Here is a 22,093-nt window from a genome sequence, read left to right as displayed (position 1 = left end):
GTAGCTGTAAGGTTTGCTAATACCAACAATGCATGGCCATATCAGCCTAAGGGGCAGGTGACATTGGCTGCATGGACAGCCAGATTTCACAGGCACAAACTTGGTAACCCAAGTCAGTGAGCTTTTTTAATTCCCTATTTGTTGGATAAGTTCTCCTGCGGGATAGAGTGGGATTAATAAGTTAACTCTCTCAATGTCGTCCTAATAGCAACCCCACATAATGACTCATTTTAAGAGTGCATTCTGGTCTTAACAGATGATGAGAGAATAACTTTTTGAAGACTAATCCTTTAAATTGGTGTTTGACTGACTCTTCACCTACCAATACGAAATCAAGACCTACTTTCAAGTAAGTTCATCCTTTCTGAATCCCTCGAATTCCACCTGAATTTTTAAACACTGTGCACCTCTGCAATTGGCATAGAGATACATGGATATAACATTTGTATCCGCAGATTCACCTACCAATACGTAATCAAGACATACTTCCAAGTAAGTTCATCCTTTCTGAATCCCTCGAATTCCACCTGAATTTTTAAACACTGTGCACCTCTGCTAATGGCATAGAGATACATGGATATAACATTTGTATCCGCAGATTTCACGCCATTTCCCAATCCATCTGGGACTTCAATCATCTACCCAAGGCTGACAACCCTAAAGAATTTAGTAAGTAGGGCCATCTCATGTGTGGGATGTTTCCTCCCTGACCTGCCCGACGTATACCTTCCTAAATGTCAATTGTTCTTTCACAGAACACCAACAACGGCGCATGTCTCCAACTGAGGTGGGACTTTCTGATACGCCTGAATCAATGTAGGTACACGAGTTTAGGAACCATTTATTGATGCCTTTTTTAATAGTTTTTTAATTTCACCCTACTGAGTGATATACGTATCTATTTCCGTAGGTGCTCACTAACACTATCTTCACTGTCCTGATGAAGACCCTAAACTGAGGAACCACCCGCCCTTAAATACCGGGGTCGAAACGTCGACATCATTACTCTCCAACATACACGTTACGCTAGGATTTGCCATAATTGGTTTTCGTGTATTGATTGTATAGGGAACAGTGTGATCTGTTATAGACAGGAAATGTTTTAGGATTAATTTTGAATTGTCTACAGGACACAATTCCTTTTCTTTGTCCCTCCATCTATTCCAACCACTCCCTACCCTACTTAATCTGGAATCCCTCCTTTTGACACTCACTGAGCACTATTTTGAATAATGACCACATTCACCGTTATGCATTGTATGAATTAAATACTGAATAACTGTGTATAAATTGAATACCACTGCTTATAGCTGAATTAAACTCAGTTTCGCTCTGACATGGTTGATGTGTACCTTTTAACCATTTACTGATGAAATGAACGCAATGAATATGTTTTGTAACCGACCATTTCTTTTTGTAACTACATGCTGACCCAGGTCGGTGAACTGAGGGTTTACCCCATTATCACCTACCATGATCATCAACTCTTGTCATCTCCTCAATCTCCTCTAGCGGGTAGCTTTTCTTGAGCAGTTTGCGTCTCAAGGGCTCTGATAGACAGCCTTCTATGATTCTCAGTCGGAGGGCATCCTCGGTGGAGAACTAGTCAAAATCACAATATCTTGCTAAACGTCTTAAGCGTGTGACAAATGCACTCATTTGCTCACCTTTCTCTTGCGATGCCAGGTTGAAGGTGTATTGTTCATAATCGACATTCTTTTTGTGTAAGAACTTGCGGTTGAGTGCTTCACAGACCTTAGCATATGAACCGGCTGACTCAGCAGGCAACTCTTTTATGATCTGGCCCACTTCTTTGCCTACAAGATTCTTGAGAGCGATCAGTTGCTGTCAAGCCTCAGTTACATGGGACCCCGTCATGAAGTCTGTGAAATCTTCGAGCCATTCTTGCCACCGCAAGCCTATACCCCCACCAGATTCAAGAGTGAGGGGCTCTGGAGGGCGTAGGAACGAGACTCCCAACATGCTCATGGGAACGGGGTCAGCCATCGCACACTCCTGTTATTTCAAACGTGCCAACAAAAGTCCTTTTTGTCAAATCTGTGATTGGATTTGCACTCACCAGTGCTAGTTTACTGTTCCAGTTGCACTCGCCAGTGTTTGTTCATTTTTTCCCTTGCACTCGCCAGTGCTTGTTTACTGTTCCAGTTGCACTCTCCAGTGCTGGTTTACTTTTCTTTGCACTCACCAGTGCTTGTTTACTGTTCCATTTGCACTCGCCAGTGCTTGTTTTGCTGTTTCTTGCACTCGCCAGTGCTTGTTTACTGTTCCATTTGCACTCGCCAGTGCTTGTTTACCGTTCCATTTGCACTCGCCAGTGCCTGTTTATTTTTTCATTTGCACTCGCCAGTGCTTGTTTGCTCTTTCAGGCCCTCTGCCTGACTCCAAAATGGCCGCCAAGCATCCCTGACAGGAGATTGGACAGAATTGCCTGACCTCAAAATGGCCGCCGCAAGAATCTCGTGTACAGCAAGAATTGGCTCGTTGTTTACCGGAGACACAGATGCATTGATTTTTCACTCGCTCTCTCACTCACCGATCGGCGATTTCGGCTGGCACTCTCTCTTCAGCCTGAGAATCAGGTGAGACAGCTCTTTTCTTTTTTGTTTTCTGTTCTTTATTTCATCGCTGGGGTGGGCTCCCGGCGAGCAGGCAGGCAGCAGGCTCCAGCCCCCAGGACGTGCCGCATGCACACGTGGTGCAGCGGGGCGAGCTCCGGTTGGGTCACACACTCCGCCGGATAGCTGGGGTGGGCTCCCAGCGCACGAGGATGCTCGCGCTGTGAATCGGTCACAACGCAGTCACTGGCCCACAGTTCTAGGTGCCTCCCCACTTCCAGGGGACGTGCACCGAGTTAGCTGTTCTTCCCACACACGCAGGGGTTCTTAATACCTTTGTCGCCAGATGTAGTGTCTTGCCTGGTATATGGAGACACGGACACACGCTACTATTTGGGAGTTCTTTATTGTCTGCCCTTCCTCGTCCTGGTACATCGGCTAACTGCCGTTCTTTGTCCCCGGCTCCTCCCTTTCCGCCCGCCCTCGGCCTTCCTCGGGCCGGTCCTAGTGCCCCTGTGTGTGTCCATCATTACAGCCATGGCAAACGTTGCAGACTGGATGAGGTCCAACTACCTGAAGCTAAACACGGACAAGCTTGAGGTGCATCAGCTTTCAGGAAGAACACCTCACTGTGGGATGACACCTGGTGTCCCAACTTACTCAGACCCACACCTACCCCCACTGACAACACCCACAACCTGAGCATTGCCCTGCACAGCAAACTCTCCATGAAGCTCCAGGTCACCCCAGTATCCTCCTCCTGCTTTCACACCCTCCATATGCTCCATAATATTTTCAGATGGATCCCCATCAGCACAAACGCAAGCCCTCCTTACCAGCCAACTGCACTATGAAACATACTCTATGCTAGAACTTCCACACAACTCCTCAAGCGACTCCCGACCATGCAGGACCCCACAGCCAGCTCCACTGGCTCCCCGTCCAGACGAGATGCCAGTTTAAGATGCTAGCCCACAGCTTTAAATTCTTCCAAAGCCAGGGGGCCTATATACCTCAACTACCGCCTGACCTTCCACCTACCACCAGACAACTTCACTCTGCCTCCCACGTCCACGTCCCCCACATCCGCAGAAGCGACAGCAGAGGTCGAACCTTCTCCACACTCACTGCTAAATCCTGGAACTACCTCCCCCTCCATCTCCACCTCTAAACCTCACCCTCACTTTCAGACTTCAGTAAGGGATTTACGACCTGGCTCTTCAACCAAGACCCACAAGACCTCAGCATCTGGATACCCACGGGGGGTTATTAGATGAACTTTAAAAATACTATCTGATTGATTTATTGACAGCAGGGTATGGCCTGAAATAAGTGCCAGTAACAGGATGAGAGATCGAATGTGCCATCATTTGGCTGCCAGATGCACACTAGATGAGTGTAAGTGTCAGAGAAAGTTAAAGATTGAGTGCCAGGATGAATAACAAGCTTGTGGCAATATGAGTGCTACGGTGTGTATCGTGGTGAGTGCCAGTGAGTGTACATAGGTCGAGCCAATATTAGTGCCTGGGTGAATAATCATGGAGATTGACAATGACTGTCTTTTTGAGTTCCCGAGTGAGTGCCAGTATTGCGGTGAGTGCCAAAGGGCAGGTTGAGATGAGAGCCATGATGAGTGTTAGAATGAGTGCCGGGGATGCTATGCTGTGTGTTAGGGTGTGCATCAAGACGAAAGCCAGGATGAGTGTCAAGGATAGCAGGGTAAGTGGCAGGGTAAGTATTGTGGTGAGCACTAAGATGAGTCTCAGGAAGGCCATGGTGAGTACCCAGGTGTGTAACGAGGTCACAGCCAGGATTAGGGCCACAGTGACAGCCAGAAATGCCAGTGTGAATGCAAGAGCTTGAGCACCTGGGATGTTGCGGTGAGTACCAGGATCTCTATTAATTAGTGCTTGGGTGAGTGTTAAGGAGAATAAAGGGATCAATGCCAGGGTGAGAGCTGTGGTTTGCAATGAGGTGAGAGCCAGAATGAATGCCAGGGCCATGGACAGAAGCGTAAGTGCCAGAGTGTCTATACAGAAATCCATGGATGCCAGGGTGAGTGCCAGGGGGGCATGAATAATAAATTGGTGCTAAAGCGGGTGTCAGGGTGAATAGTCCAGTCAGTGCCGAAGTGAGGGCTAAGCTGTCATAAAACCTTGGGCGCTGGGTCATCCATGCCCTCGCTCCTCGTGCCACGCGCGTAGTCCCTGCACGTGCTCATCGTGTCCTCCATCATGTAGAATCTTACAGCTGCGCGCGCCCCCGAACTCTTCGTGCCACGGACACAGGCCCCTGCACGAGGTACCTCGTAATCTCGCTGGGGGCCGAGACTACGGACCCGCAATGGAAATACAAGCTCTGCAAAAATCAGTTTCTGGGTCACTGAAGTGGGACAGCCCACTTCCTAACCCACCCAAGCCCCCGTGCATGTCACGCACAGCGGAAAGTGCCTGGCCTGCTGCCTGACTGCAGTGACGTCAGGGAAGCAGGGTCTGGAACAAGGTCCAACATTGCAGCTAGTAGATAGAGCTGATCTACACAGAGTCCATTGACGTGGCGTAATGATCAGAAGCTAGGTGAGACAGAGGCACGAACCAAAGGAGAGGTCTGTAGAGACTACTCCGTGATGAAACTGGAGCTGGCAAAATACTGTAACCCGAGCGATAGCTGTGCTTTCTTAACTCGGAGATTATAACCAGAGTAATTATTCATCTTTTGATCACAAAGAAGTAGTGCAGAGAACTCCAACCTTTTCTGTAGTAAGTGCTTCTTGTGTTCAATTAAAATCTCCCCAATCTACTAATATTACAGGTGACCACATGAGATAATATTACCTTAGAGGCCACCATATGCAGGATATCCAGCAGTGATCGATTTAGTGCATCAGTCACGGTTGCCAACAGTAAAGTGGAAAAAAGGTAAACGTATTTGTAATATCACCCATGCGTGGCATGATTTATCACTAAAATATCAGCTGAAAATTATTTTGAAAATTCAGCAGCTATTTTCCAAATCCTAGTTTATGATTTCTGAAAATACACACACATTTTCATCTCGAATACTCTTTTTTTCAATACTGGTATACATATATTTATTCAACCAATCAAAATCTAGTTGGCTGGGCTGCACACAGAAGACCTACTTACATGTAGCTGGAGAACTACTCGTTGGAGAAGCCAGGTGTAGTGCATCTGTGGCCCTGAGGCACACAGAGCAACCGCTGGTGGAATCTTAAGGGAACAGCATCTCTGTAATCAGAGAGATATCTCTCACATATGTGCTCCTAGCATGTGCTGTTGTGTGTGGGAGATCTGCTGTCGAAGTCTCTTAGATATACATGATCATTGTGTGGTGGCCTGTACTGTCTAAGGCTCGAGTCTGTAATACGCTAGTAACTTGCAAGACAGCCCTTATGTTACGTGTGAGTCTTGAACTTCTAAGGTCTCCGTAGCTACCACAGTCCTGTGGCCCGAGCCGTGACATCGGTCCAATCTGGTGGTCAGCTCTGATGAATCACACCTAGGATCTGTGAAACCCTAGTGGCAGCTGTATTGTCTGATTTCTAATCCTGTAATTTATTAGTAATCTGAGGCTGCCTCAGTTCTGAGCCTGTGTGGTTGATTACTGAAGATATTTATGGTTCTGTTCCTTCCTATAGGCCATGTGAGGCTTGATGGATTCTGCTGCTCTCTCAGGCCTGAGCCAGTCAGATTTGTGCAGCCTGGGTAGCAGCTCTCTTGTCTGATGCGATTTAAGTAACCTGAGGGATAGCATTGCTACCTGCATGATGAGCATGTACGATCGGGCACTGGAGGTATGCCTCTGCTTTCATACTAGAGGCCCTCCATAACCTGAGAAGAAGGGCTGCTCTCCGCAGCCTGAGGGCATATTTTTGAGAGGGGCTGCATCAGTCATGCATCACGCAACGTGGTGCAACGTGACACAAATCCAAAATGATTTTTATGAAGCCATGCAAGGCCACCTTGTGTGGTCCTGAGTGACTTTGTAAATCTGGAGTACCACAGCGCAAATCACTGCGTAGCATTACTCCGCCCTGGGAAGACATTCCATGGGCGTTGTGTGGGAGTGCCCACGCCACTCCCAAGGATTTTAATGTATTCCCATATTTACCAGGGAATCCGCCTAAAAGATATGCCTTCCTAGGGGAGGCGTAACGAGGAGAAATATCTTTATTTCTCCTTGTTACTTCCTCTTTCTATGTGTGCAATGTTCTGTAGCACACGTAGATAGAGGAATATGCCTCTCAGGATTGTTTTTACGCAGGAAGGTGCCCCTGGGTTGGTGGTGAGGAATCTGCAGGAAGATTATTTCACCACCAGAAATATTTTTACTGAAGTTAAGTAACTTTTTACTTGTGATATGTGAGAAAGTGCCCGTTTTGGGGTGACCCCCTCCAATTTATTAGACAGATGCTGTTGATGTTTTCACTCTGTGCACTGGGGCATTGTTAATCAGGCCCAGTGCATGTTCTCTGACCCTAGAATCTGATAAAATTGGATGAATCGTAATTGACATATTTAATTTTCTTATAAGGCCATAGAATATGGTGCAGAAATTCACCCACTGGCACCAAATTGTAAATATCACAATAGTGTAACAAAGGAAAACGTGACTTCATACTCATTATTGTAGCCTGACTGCTGTAGTTTAAAATTGCAGCTCAACCTGTCAAAATAACACTTTTTATAGGGGAAAAACCGTCCTTTTATGTATTAATTGGTCAGCCCTATGTAGGCCTTGTAGCCAACAAGGTGTGGCGAATGGTATTTAAAATCTCGACATGTAGAAATTTAGTGTTACCATGTCCTGTGATGACAATTGCCCAAAAGCTTATTTTACTATGGAAGGCTTTGCCTGTCTCTGAGAAAACAAAAGTACTACAGATTAAAATATTACATCTGCTAGCATGGGTGTGAAATATACTCAAAATGATTCAACTACTATTTTTAGTATTTATTCAAAATCCAAACCAATGGTTAATTAGATTTTTAATAAATATTAAAGAAGAACAATACTTTCACTGTCTGAACGTCCTGGAGACTAATTTGCAGTGGTATGCCTGCAGCTTCCCTGTTAGCGCTAGACCTTAATAAGGTGTGAAAGCTGCTCCCATAACAGACCAAGGGCTTAGGCCTGGTGGCAGGATGAGCTGGTGCAGGGCAGATGACTCCTATCAGCTCATAGCAGTGGAGGAGGGTCCAGGAACTTCATTACCTTGAAAGGGAGAGAGGTGAAGTCTGCCCATTTACAGTTTAGTCTAAAGGGAAGCCTAAGGAAGGGTCCTTTGTTCTTTAGGCCCAGGGTAGTCAATTGGGCACCAGCACAGAGGGAAGGAGAGATGGTCCACTGCACGTTTGGAGTAGCTTAGGAGGAGGGGACTGCTCATTTTCATAAACACGCCCCTGCCTGGCACAGAAAATCCTTCCAAGTACATCAGTGCTGTGACATCTTGGATTCCTCTGGATAGTGTATTCTGGTCCAGTTTGCAGAAAACACAAACAGGGTGTGCTGCAAAAGTGGGTAGGATTGCCACTAGGAATTGTTTCTCCATTGGTTAGGGAGTATCCAGGTGTTACACCTTGAGCCTCATGTGTACTCGCTTGGAGCAAACCCTCAAACAACTACCGCACCCAAAATGCACCATTCTGATATGCCACACAATCAGAAATAGAGAATGGCCTTCTTTGTATATACCCACTAATTCTGACGCCGTCTCCTTACGTGATGGACAATGAACATAAAAGAAGTCTTCAGGCGGATATCGTTGCTTGGCTTACTTTCCTGTTTGGAGAGTGAACCACGCCCCTCCGGTTGATTATCAGCCTCACGATCCTGTTACCAGCTTGTCTGGTTGTTTTTTCCTGTCTTGGTTTTCGATCGGTTAAGAACCTATCTACTTCGGTGTCATTTTCTTCTAACGCTTGTTGAAGAACTACCCTGCGTCCCATGATAAGTTAATGGAGCCACATTAATGCGCATCCTCACGCCATGGCAAGTCGGCGTGCTCGCGCATTCCATTCTGGCAAGTAGGACGCTCTGTGTCGGAACGAACATTCTTCACACCTTTCTTTCCCTTCCCTTACGTTTGTGGGATCAAACTGTTCCCAGTCTAGCTAATGGCTGTGGCTAAATGAAGCTGCACTTATGATTTTTACGTTTGTGACCAGCAGATACGAGGTCAGTGCACTGATGAAGATATTATTTCCTTTTGTCTGTTACAATCTATGGAAGAGACACCTTTTTTATTGATATTTTATTTCTACCTTTCCAAGAGTTGCTGGGAGTGAATTCAACTTCTTGCTTATATTATTTGTGAGTATGTGTGCATACACAAAGAACGTGTAAGGGGTGGAAGAAAAGATTGACTCGACAGTCTGTTGATTTGCATGATTTGATTAATGTTTGTTTGTTCCTCCCCCTTCTTTATTATTTTGTGTTTATGCAGAACGGTAGTGACGAGCCCTCGCAGTGCAGAGTGTTGCTGTCCCCTCTTACCTCTGGTGGTCCATTTTTCTGTCCCTTCTCTCCTGATAGGATGTAGCCTGCAATTGAGTTGCCTATACACTCATTTGGGCACTGCCTTTTGGGGGATTAGGGGTCCTTCTTCGCTCCCATGGAATCAAGCTTTTCTGAGAGTAAGGAGCTGGGGCTTTTACACCAGGCTCCCCATCCACTGGCTAGTGAAACTAGAAGCTAGCACCTCACCCATGGCTCCGCAGAACACTTTCTAGAACTGTGGAAGAAGCATTGTGCCTACTGTTCGAGACGGCTAAGGAGACCTGAAGGGTTGGATATGTTCCCACTTGTACCCAGTACAAGGAAATAGACTCCAAAAGTCAGCTGTTGGATCTTTATGGCTCCAGGGACACAACAAGTGCCCATGTGACCTATTCCAACTGGACCTGAACTAGGCCTGCTGGTGGCCTCTACTGGAGTGGGTTCTGACCGCTGAGTGCTGTCCCTGAGGTCTTGGGACCCATGGCTGTGTCTTTTAAACAGCATTTTCCTAACTTAATAGCGAAAGCTACGGCACTGTCTTTTGCCTTCAGAAAGCTGAGAGACACCTTACTATGTCCGAATTATGAACACTTACTTAAGGTAATGAAAGCGAAGCTGATATCTTCCCTGGCCTATGGGTCAGTGATTTTCCAAGGAAAAGACTCAAACATTCTTGACAATCTACAGATAAAAGTTTTAAAATCGGTCTTCAGGGTTCCAAAGAACATCGGGCATGCCAATGTCAGATTGGAACTTGGTCTGAAAAGACAATCTGCATTGTTAAAGTCTTTATATTCCTTCTTTTATTCAGACCCAGGCACACTTGCTAATTACTGCTGGCAGGAAATAATGGGATATGAGCATACTGAGGGTTGGAGATTTTAGTTATTGGAGAGCTTAAATAATTTTAAGTCTCAGCCTTTTGAAGATGTAGCAAGAAATAAAGTCGTGTTCAGACAAACACTAAACCAATCAGCCAATTTCCTAACGATGCTATTGGATAAGGATGAGCTTGCTAAAAAAAAAGCCATGCATGGTCGGTTATCAATTCATTCACCAAATTGGAGCCACAAATGTATCTTATCTCCCGGTTAAAACCCCTTATAAGAGATACATTCCTACTTCTAAGAGTTTGGAGATACCCCACATAGGATGGAACCCCCCATGGGTACAAACTTGGCCCTCAAACAGTTGTAGGTTGTGAGGTTTTCATAATGAATCACTACTGCATATTTTATCCATTTGTCCACAACTGCTACAAGAGAGGAAAGCCCTATTAAAATCCATCCTTGAAGAGCATGGGGTGAGGACATGTTGACAAGCAATTACCACTTACCACTCCAGGAAATCAGCTCATTTAACTACACAGTTTGTAAAGTTTATTCTTATTGCAGAAAAAAAGTTAACTTTAGAGTGTGCCACCCGATGATAGGGGCTTGTGATAACCAATAACCGGCTTGTGATAACCAATAATTGACCTGTCCAACGATGCTGTCCGAAAGATATAATTGTCAATTATACCGCCATAATCTGACAACTATATAGAATGTTGATTGACGTAAGAAAGACTTCTTTGAAAGGGTCTGCGCCGTGGCACCGTATCTAAGGTATTTTAATTATAGAATGTTATCACTTTGATCTAAATAAGGCACAGTGCAAGCAATTCTTAGAAGATTTTGAGAAAGGCTCCATTGAAAAAAGGAATTGCACAGAGGCACTTTATCTATGTTTTTTTTTATTTATGACATTTTCTATCTTTGAATTTTAAAATACAGGGTACTGTAGGTAATTCTTACAAAATTTCATAGAAAATGTAATTATTAGTTTTATAAATAATGTAGCGTTGTCTTTCGTGACTGGTGTGAAACATCTGATTTCTAATATTAGAAATCGTACGTCAACCGGATAAGGTTGGCATCCTTGTAATATTGACATATTATGGCACTCTAGCAATGGCACTTATTAGGATTTGGAGAAAAACCTTAAAAATGCTGATATTCTATGGTGTGATTGCTGAATTGAAATATAATGTATTCCCGATATTATTTTACACTTTACAATGTTTTGTTGTGTCTTCCAAAATGTAATGTTTTTTTATTTTTACTTCCTGTTTGTAATGATTTTTATTAATCAACAATAAAGTATTTTCTTCTTCCATGCTGTGTCTAGCTGGATTTCTCCAACAATCTCTGAAAGATTGGGACTTCCAGAGGACAAGGACGCACCTCCCCCCACCCCTCCCCACCCAAAACAATTGGTCCAAGGTGCAACCTCACTGGGCATGAAAATCAAGTTGCTGCTTCTCTGAGGTTTTCACTGCTCCAAAAAAAATTCAGCTCACACTATTGACTGAACTTAGTTTAGCGGCCGCATTGATGGATTTTGAATGAGGGTTGCTGGCCACCAATATGACATCTGCAACTCCATCAGAAAGACAAAAGTATTCTAACTGGCAGCGCTCAAGTTCCACATGTAGAGCCACAGCATTTGGGGATTAGGGTGAATGACCTTAATATCTTGCTGCAAAAGCATTTATGGTCTGCATCAAAGAGGTAGCAGAATGCTGATAACCAACAAATTGAGGTACCAGATCCCCACTTCCCAGTCTAGGGTGATCAGCATCAGCTGTGCACAATCATCCAGCACCTTTCCCAGTATTCTGGACAGAAGCTGGATCTTCAAAAATGTATACAACAGTCAGTGAGACCAGTTGCTCCACTAGGCATCACCCAAGAAGCCATTAAAGGAGAAGTATATGACGCAAAATTGAGGACATTTCGTGTTCTGGGATGGGGTGGAGAGATCTATAAATGGAAACCCCAGTTTGGAGCAAATCAATTCCATCATTTTAGGGTGCATGTCTCTCCAGCGAGAGGCAATTGACTGCATCCACTTACACTGAGGCAGCCTCCTAGGTGAGAAGTTACTGGGAAGATGCTTCCTGGCTGTGCCCACTTCCACAGCTGAATGACTTCCCAACAAAGGGTCCACCACTGCTCCTGAGCCAAGAGACTATCTTGTTGTTTGAGTCTTTGCCTCTTCAGATACCACTATAGGGCTACTACCCACCAAGTGGCATGATGCACCAATATGAATGCACACTGCCTTGAGGCTTAACAGACGCAAGACCTGAAAGAATGGGATCCGGGCTTGAGCCGGACACATTGTAATCATCGCCTATATGTCTGTAATCCTCTGAGGAAGTGGGAAGGCCTTCATATGGACTGTGTTGAGCCCCACACCAATAAAAGTAAGTCAGTCTCTGTGTGGGGATGAGCCAACAGACCTTGACCTTGCCTCCTCTTGGGGACCAACAATTAAAAGGAGTAAAATCCCATGCCCTTCTTTTCCAGATGTCCTTTCTTCTATCTCCACTTTTTCCAGCCGATGAGAACTTCTGCTTCCATCAACGAGGTATGAGCAGGTCAAGACACAATGAACGAAGGGGGGTGATCAGTTGCATTGAATAGGGACAGAAGTGAACCCAGAGGATCATCTGGAGCATCAAGTAGTCCACAATGTTTGGGAGGGTCAAAGGGATTGGGAGGTTGCAGAACCCGCAGAAGACGGTGGGATCTAGATCAGCTGCTCATAATGCCTCTTCTATCTATACAAACTTCGAAAGAAGATGGACTTTTGTTGTGACATTTGAATGAAATGCGATAGTTGCTGCAGTTCGGCCTGCACATCCCTAGAATAGCCAAGGAACGTCTGACCCCATTGGTGAAATAGCTATGCTGAACACGCCAGGATTAGTGTAGAAGCCATAGCTTTACTGTTCTTGAAACATTCCAGGGAGAAGTCGATTGTCTCCTGATAAAAAGCTGCCCACTAGCAAAGGGCATGTCCATGAATCTAGCCTGCACATCACCAAAATTCCAGTGGAACACATCCAAGCTTGTTGATACAGCATATTAGTTGTAACCTTAAACTCAACAACTATATCCACAGAGGCAAAGCCACTCTTCATTATCTGTTTTGAGACATCTAGGTCATCAATAACTAGGTCTCAGTACAGCTTTTTCATAAGTTTTGGCAAGCTGGTGGTAGCTGTAAGGTTTGCTAATACCAACAATGCATGGCCATATCAGCCTAAGGGGCAGGTGACATTGGCTGCATGGACAGCCAGATTTCACAGGCACAAACTTGGTAACCCAAGTCAGTGAGCTTTTTTAATTCCCTATTTGTTGGAGATTTTAAAAAGGGGTTCATGTTCTGCTTAGAAGACGGCATCTGAACAACCAGACTCTTGGTTGATGGATTGAATGAAAAAATACGTGGGTCACCCAGAGTAGGCCTCTGACATCTGGAAATCTGTTTGTGGACATCTGGACCTGAAAGGGGTTTCTCCCATGTAACCAATTTAGGGATTAGAGCTTAATTGAACAAAAGCAAGAGCTTTTAAGAGATAGAACAAGTGGAGAATTGCAAAATTTCATTCAAAATATTAAACTTCACTTCTGTGGAAGGCAAAGTCAGTGCCAGGGGCTCAGCCACCTTCCAAACAATTGTTCTGAAATGTATGACTAAGCCTGGGTAAAATGTAAATTACGCCAGAGTATCTGGACTAATTTTGGTAAATCCACATTACTGTTTGATGCAGAATTACAAATAATACCGCAATTGCCCCCACGTGGGTTTTTAAGAGTAATTGGGGGGGGGGGAGGGGGAAATCCTACCACAAGTGCACATTTAGCCAGTGCAAGCTGCTGTTTAAGTTTTGTTGCATTTAGCACTATTTCTTAGTGCAAAATGCACCCATTTTGAACGCGAGGGAGCAAGTTTGTGCTACGAAAATAGGTTTAGAGTCCGAATTAATCTTCTCGTGCAATGTTGCTTAATTTTGTGGAATTCTTGGGTAATTCTGTGTGTTTACGCTACACAGTATTATGCGAGATATGCCCACCCCTTGACCCCTATGAAGCCCACCTGTGACCTCCATGGAGGCATGGCCAGACTTTGTAAGAAATACCCCACTATGGAGAAGTATCCAGCTACTGGCATTTTGTAAGTCCAAATAAAGGCCAACATCAGTGTTGTAATGTGGCAGGAGGTGATCCCTGGTGAGACATCATCTTCGATCCATCCATGCTCCCAATCTTCCATAGCCAAAGAATTTGCGTCAGAAGAGTTCTCTAAGCACTCAAATCATTGGGCCTTATTAAGGAGCTCAGATAACTGTTTAACACTGAAATAATCTTTGACTTCCCCTTTGTCACACAGAAGATAATTTCTCCAGTTGACACCATGACAGTTCCCGGAGCCAGCAAACACAAGGAGAGGATGGATAGAGCACTGAAACTTTTCACTTGTTCACCCCCAGTCACAGATCTGGGTTAAATCCATCATCATTCCTTAACTCACTTTGCCACCCTAGTTCAGACCCAGCCAAATGCAAATCATTCTTGACCCTGTTCCTCATGGGACCAGCCCAGCTCGGTCTGCCATGCCAGGTCTTCTCTGGACCTTAAACAAGCACCCTGGGATCGATTTTGGTGTAACATCCCTCATCAGCCAAGCTAGATTGAATCCAGTGTAAAGTGTGCAAGAGGCCCACATCTCGGCATACCCTGCCAACTTAGGGCAAACAAAGCAAACACACGGAGCCTGCTCCAGGAGCGTTACTACCCTGACTTGGGTTGGTACCAAGGATGGCCCCTAACAAGATGGGGACACTGACTAGTCAGTATTTGACTTCACTTTAGACACTAGGGCTGGAACCTTTGAAGGCCTCCCATCAGGAGGCATTGGAGGCGCAGTAATCACCAAACTTGTTGAAAGAACCCTTTTCAGGAGTGGCCCAAGGGGTTACTAAGCCAGCTGAAATGATACAGCTTTACTAGCCAGAAAGCTTCAACCAGTGCAGAGTTGGCTGAAGAAGCAGAGAACTCCTCCTTAGACTTCTTATGTGCTTCTTATGTGCTGGGGGTTCACCTGATATGAAGAGTTCAGCATTGTGGTTTTAATAGAACTCCTTTTAGGAAAATCTCCTATAGAAGACTATTTAATTTTGGGAGAGAGAATATACCTGAGGGCCCCCATGCAGGCATTAATCTCCCCAAAAAACTGGCCTCTCTCTCCTTGATGGCCTTTGGATGCATGGATGTCTTCTTGCTGTACCATATTTAAGGCTTTGAGCTGGAGGCCATTAGAGGAGACATTGGACCACATCCCTGTCCATAGCTGATAAATTTGTTGCAAAGATACAGAAAGAATGGTCCTTACCTCGTTGATGCCAATGCATCAATCAATGCCTAATGTACCCTGGTAACTTCACATCCATACCAGGTGTCAGGACTGTAGCAGCATGACTCAATCTGGCCGCACTGAAGAATCGCTGCGGAGGACAAGGATTTCCAGACCAGTCTGAAGCCTGAAAGGAGTATTCATAAGGTGAATAACCTGTGGGGAGTTGTATAAACCAGAAATCTATACCCATTCGATGATAGTGAATGTGTAGTTATATTTAGGTCAGAATTTAATTGAAAATACATATTTTGTCTTCCTAATAACGTTGGCATCGTTAAAAGAATCTGCACCAAATTTTCTAAATACAAAGTTCATCCAATTTGGCTTTGGCAAGGCAATTTTCATTAATTTCCTTCTAAAAGGGAGGTGGGTAAAAAAAACGAGTCACACATGATTCTTTGTTCTTCTGTATTAAAAAAAAAGTTGAAAATAAATACAACTAGCTTTGAGTGGAAGCAGAACTCTCCTCAAGAAAGCACCTTTGCCAGGTCTGGCGTAAATCCATTCAGTAGAGTTTGATCAATTTGTAATTTCGTTTTTGATTTTATGTTTTTGGGTGAGCTTGCAAAGTTTACAAGTTTAGGAGGTATCTAGATTATTAGTCCATGAACGATCAGAAAATCTGAGCCCCCACATTGAATTAAAAAATAAGCAAATATAATTTGGTGAGGACGCATTTTTCCCCTTCTTCCATTTCAGTTTGGTGGACCCAAGGCCTGGTTTGTGAATCTGACACTTTGATTGGCTGACCTCAACAGAGAGAAATCTCTTGCGGCTGCTATTACAGAACACGGGGCTTAATCCCAAAGTCTCGAGGGCCATGGGCAATAGTGACTGGCTGTCCAGGGATGGATGTGCTCAGTGCCTCGCCAATGGAGGGAGGGCACCTTGGGCGGGTTATGTGCAGGGGTAGCCCTGAAGCCTAACCCCCACAGCGCATGGCGAGGGCCATGTGCAAGGGGATGACTGTCTGCCGGAGGTTGGGCCCAAAGTCATATTTGCAGTCCTGCAGTTGTCTCAAATTTCATGGCCAAAAAGTCAGAGCAGAACACACCACTAAAATCTAGCAGGAGAGGGAGTTTTCTGGAATGAGGTTCGGCATCTTTTGACAGTGCTCAAGGGATCGAAAATATGCGAACTGCAACTTTAACCAACATTTGTTGACTTCCTTTCTGGTGCTCCCAGAGTCTCCATGATTTTCAGAGAAGGTTTCTCAAACATTAAATAGCAGTTCATATTGCAGGCAGACTTGGCTTAGCTCAGGTCCCCAGCATAATGTCCAATTATGACTGATCCTTAGGATTCTTCTGCAGCATCCAAAACTCCATGTAACCACAAGGCCCATTTCATCCCCCAGATACCAAAGGGATACTTCACTTAGGCATGATGAAGAAATGTCCAGTTACAAGTGGTCTACTGGTGTCCATCCAGCCGGACTCCTCTATCTCTAACTCCAGGACCTTACGGGCTTTCCGGCTTCAACAGTCAAGTTCCAAAGGCCAATGATGCTCTCTCAGTGGATATGGATCTCTGTTTATTTTGGTGTCCAGGAGAGACTTGTGCCTTTAGACTTCGAGATAAATTCTGGTTCTAAAGGCTCATGTTCAAATAAGGAGACAACTATCGCTAATACTCATGCAGAAATCCTTTTGAGCTGCCTGCAGCGAAGCGTACTTGTGATAATCAGTAAGAAATCACTCCTGAGAGTGGACTGTGCAAGGACTTTGATGGGCAAAACCAGTCTGTGGCTGGAAAATAAACTTCAGTGAATTATACTAACGTTCTCTCATTTTCCCCACCTAATATCTCTGGCAAAGTGCCTCAATTCCTCTTGTAAACATCTGCTCTGTGGCAAAAGGATTCCCAGAGTCCACTAAGCTACAGAAAAGAAAATTGTCATCTGCTGGCTATCTCCATGCTCACCTCTAGCCACCTCCCAAGGCCAGTGCAGGTGCTTCCGCAAAGGATCTACAGAGGTCCCCGCTTCCAGGCCCCATCACTTCTAATGTCCCTACAGTGAGCCGCTCAAAGGGCGTCATGAGGGGCTCTCTTCACAAGTATATTGTGATGTGCATTCTTTTTGAAAGGAGTGGGTGTGGAGCAAGTGTCCTCCTCTTCCTGCATCTTTTGCATCAGAGTCCTTAGGAGATAGGTGACCATCTAAGGCCCAAGGGAGCAGAGGCCTGAAAAGGATCAAGGGGATCACAACAGCTGTAAGTTATCTTGGTGATATGAATAGTTTTTGTACTCACTGTTACTAAGTATCAAGCAGACAAAATTGCAAACCTACAAACAAGCAGAAAGAATGTAGATACTAAACACGTAACTATTTCAAATGATTGTGCCACACTGAATTTCCTCCATGCTTTGAATTTGTAGTTCATAGCACTTTACTTATAGAAGCTTCCTAATATAGGTTTTTAGGTCTCGCCTGTCAATGCGCATGCGCATTGAGCAGAGCGAGACTATGGGGGCTTAAACAAAGCTTACCTACACTGGCGATTCACTGGCGATTTGATGAAGTGCATGTGCACTTTTAACTCAATGCGCAAGCGCAATTAGTTAAAATGCGCGTGCACAGCATCAAATCGTCAGCTTAGTGCCGCCAGCAGCTCTTCCCGCTCCGCCCCCTGCTGCATCAAAGGCTTGGCGCTCTGCCTCAGCCCAGCCATTCTCCTCCCCTAATTACCCCCTGCTGCATCAAAGGCTTTTTCACGGCCGGCCGGCCGTGCTTTCAGTTTCACGGCTGGCCGGCCGTGTCTCCTTTTCTTTTTTTTTTTTTAATCCGCTGCATGTTCACTTCTTATCATAGTTTTGCTGTTTCTAAGTTCTATCAATCACAGGCTTTATAACACTTCTTATCATAGTTTTGCCGTTTCTAAGTTCTATCAATCACAGGTTCTACTGTTATCATTTTATTTGTACTGAATTTCCCAACCTCAGAAGCATGAACGCCTAAATAAGTCTTACTGAGATTCAATCTCATAACCTGCAGATCATGGAAGATGTGAGATACATTTTTAATGTGATGCAATATCTTGCTGGCATCCTGAGCTTGACTCATCTAATCAGAATGCTTAGAATGCTTGCATTAAGTAACTACTATTTGCCTGCCTTGTAGTATTAATGTTGGGGACATGAAGCGTATGGAAACAGCATTGGAATGCGCTCACTAGTAATCTCCCCATCACTTACACCACCGCATCCACCACCACATCCACCACCACATCCACCGCCACATCCACCACCACCACATCCACCACCACCACATCCACCACCACCACATCCACCACCACATCCACCACCACATCCACCACCACATCCACCACCACATCCACCACCACCACATCCACCACCACCACCACATCCACCACCACATCCACCACCACCACATCCACCACCACTACATCCACCACCGCATCCACCACCACCACATCCACCACCACTACATCCACCACCACCACATCCACCACCACTACATCCACCACCACTACATCCACCACCACCACATCCACCACCACATCCACCGCCACATCCACCACCACCACATCCACCACCACCACATCCACCACCACATCCACCACCACTACATCCACCACCGCATCCACCACCACTACATCCACCACCGCATCCACCACCACTACATCCACCGCCACATCCACCACCACCACATCCACATCCACCACATCCACCACCACTACATCCACCACCGCATCCACCACCACTACATCCACCACCGCATCCACCTCCACTACATCCACCACCGCATCCACCACCACCACCACATCCACCGCATCCACCATCACATCCACTATGACATCCACCGCCACATCCACCGCCACATCCACCGCATCCACCATCACATCCACCATGACATCCACCGCATCCACCATCACATCCACCATCACATCCACCGCCACATCCACCACCATCGCATCCACCACCACATCCACCACCATCGCATCCACCACCATCGCATTCACCACCACATCCACCACCACATCCACCTGACAAAGGTATTAATTTTGCTATTTTCAAAACCAACACATAAATTAAAAAAAAAAAACGTTCCTAATGCGAGACCTATTGCATTTTCAATGCATGTTTCTCCATGCCACACTTTAAAAAACGGGACTATGCAGCCCGCTGCACACGCAGGAGCTTTTAAACACGTTAATTTTCAAATGGAAAAGAGAAAATCATTTACTTCACTTGCATATTTGAAATGTGTGCAACTTCTCAAACCAGTTTCTGCACAGTTGCAATTGACTTATAAAAGTGTGAAATACGGCGACATTTAGGTACAAATTATTTCCCTGCTTTGGACAGACCCCATACTAGAGTTAGATCAGCAATATCCAGAGGTCAAAGATCAGTTCCCTACAGAATACAAAAGGGAAAAAGGTGGAGCACAATACAACGTTTGATTTCCTTCTACTTGTTCTTACCCTCATACTGCCCCATGTAGGCTACTAATCGAGTTCTCTTTTTCCACTCACTGTTCTGCACCGGAAATGGGGGGGGCGTGAAAAGCTGGTCACATCTTTCTTTTTAAACTTCCCTTCATTCCCATCTAATTTCTCCTCGCCTTCTGGTTCCGATTCAGATTTACTTACAAAGAGAACAGTGGGCAGCAAGAATATTAAGCCTTTTATCAGTATCCTGAAAGTCAAGTGGTTATTATGTTATTTTCTTTCAGGGTCTACCACATGCTCTTCCTGCAAACGTAAGGATATTCGGCCACATGCATCATCGGGACATTTTGCGATTCCTTATTTGCGAAAAATAGGGAACCGCAAATAAGGAATCGCAAAATGGGATGCATTCATTTATTCGCATAATTTTTGCGATTCGGTGAAAAACGCAATTTGTACCAAATCGCAAGGATTATGCAAATTCTAAATTGCGATTTCGCAATTCCCATTGATTCCTATGGGCCAAAAGGCCCATAGGAGTCAATGGGAAGGCATTTACAAATTGCGAATTTGAAAATGCGATTCGCAATTTGTTAATGCATTCCAAGGGTGCAGAGGGGGGTCCCTGCACCCCTGAAATGTATTTTAAAGTGCATGTTTCACACACACATGTCCTAGGGACATGTGTGTCTGTAACAGGAAAGTTTAAAAAATGCATTTTTGAGCATTTTCATAACTTTTCGCAAATTACCGCGAGGTTCAACCTCGTGGTAATTTGCACCCCCTAATTGCTAATTCGCAATTTGAAAAACAATCATGCATTGCTTTTAAGGAATCGCAAATTTGCGATTCCTTAAAAGCAATCGCATTTTTGGAAATCGCTAAAAATTGCGAATTTCACAAAAATGTATGATGCATCCCAAAAACGTATTTAGGAATCGCAAACGGCCGAATTTACCGATTCGCACCGTTTGCACTTCATAAATATGTTGATGCATGTGGCCGATTGACTCCTGACAGAATAGTGAGTACTTTTTTCATTGGAATTAACGGAACAATTTGTCAACATAAATATTGTAGAAGTGACAGAAAAGATAACATGTCACAGTTCACTGCCTAGTCTGTCAGGGACGTCACTACAGGAAATACAGGGACTTTCCAATGGACTTAAATCATTAACATCGTGTGTAAATATAGAGTACTACAACGAACAACAACACCACACATTTCAGTTACAAAGCACGTCAAATAACTTAAACCTACAATGCACTCATTCACCCAAAACCATATTTGCTATTACAGTGCAAAACAGAAAGTGCAATGCATTTTTGCACGCACCCACACCAGGCCCGGTTCTAGCGGGTGGGCCGGGTGGGCCAGGCCCACCCAAACAGGAGCCTTGGCCCTCGCAATGAGGGCTTGAAGGCAGGCGTGCAACGCACAGGTCGTGTGTGTCAGCCCGCGCCGAAACTGCTTTCCCGGTGCGCGCGCACACACACACACACACACAGACAGTTTTAGAGATTATCGCAGCCGCACCCAAGTACTTCACAGGTCTTTAAAGATCATTTAAATGTTAACAAGTCTTTATTTATTTTTTCACCATTTCATCTCTGCATGGTGAAAGGCGACAAATCCTTTCTTTGACAATGGTAACCTTTGGTAACCTTTGGGGCGTGGCCACGGCGGCGATCGGAATAGCCGCCTTTCCGTGAAGCTCCTCCATGCGGGCTCCTGATGGCGGCGACTGAGATGTAGTCCGCTATTCCTACCTTCCACATCCTTGCGGACCCGAACGCTGATGTCGCCCCGACCATCTGGGTGACTCGGGAGATCGTGGGAGCGGCCTGGGGAGTGTGCACGGCGGAGGAGAAACGGGGCCCTCGGACCTCGGCGCCATCTTCTCTAACTGCGCCGGATTGCTGGTGAGTGCCGCGCGGTGCCTGGTTGCCGGGCCTTCGCCGTTTTGGACGTCTCCTGCGGGATTTCCCGCGTGCTGCCCATCCGCCGTTGGCTCCCGGTTCCTGGTGTGAACGCTGCCTGTTGGCCCGGCGGGGGGCCGGGACCGGGGCCTCGATTTGCGGGCCTGGGCTGTGTGCTGGGCGGCGGGCGGGAACTCTCGCTGGGGGACGACGGGGGTGGGGGAGTGCGGTGGCTTGGGGGCCGGGGGGCGCTCGTAGGTGATATTCAGCGGCCACGCCTCAGACGCACTCGGGGGGATCTTCGAGTCCCTCCATTCCTCCTGCTCCAGGCGACGGGAGGGGGGTCGCTCCCCGCTCCACTGGCCAAAGCGGGTGCACTCAATGCATGGAACCAGGCCCACGCTGTAACTTG

This window comes from Lissotriton helveticus, chromosome 12 (genome assembly GCF_964261635.1).
Source record: "Lissotriton helveticus chromosome 12, aLisHel1.1, whole genome shotgun sequence".
NCBI classification, from domain to species: Eukaryota; Metazoa; Chordata; class Amphibia; order Caudata; family Salamandridae; genus Lissotriton; species Lissotriton helveticus.
The sequence above is the reverse complement of the archived record's forward strand: the minus strand, read 5'-3'. Positions refer to the sequence as shown.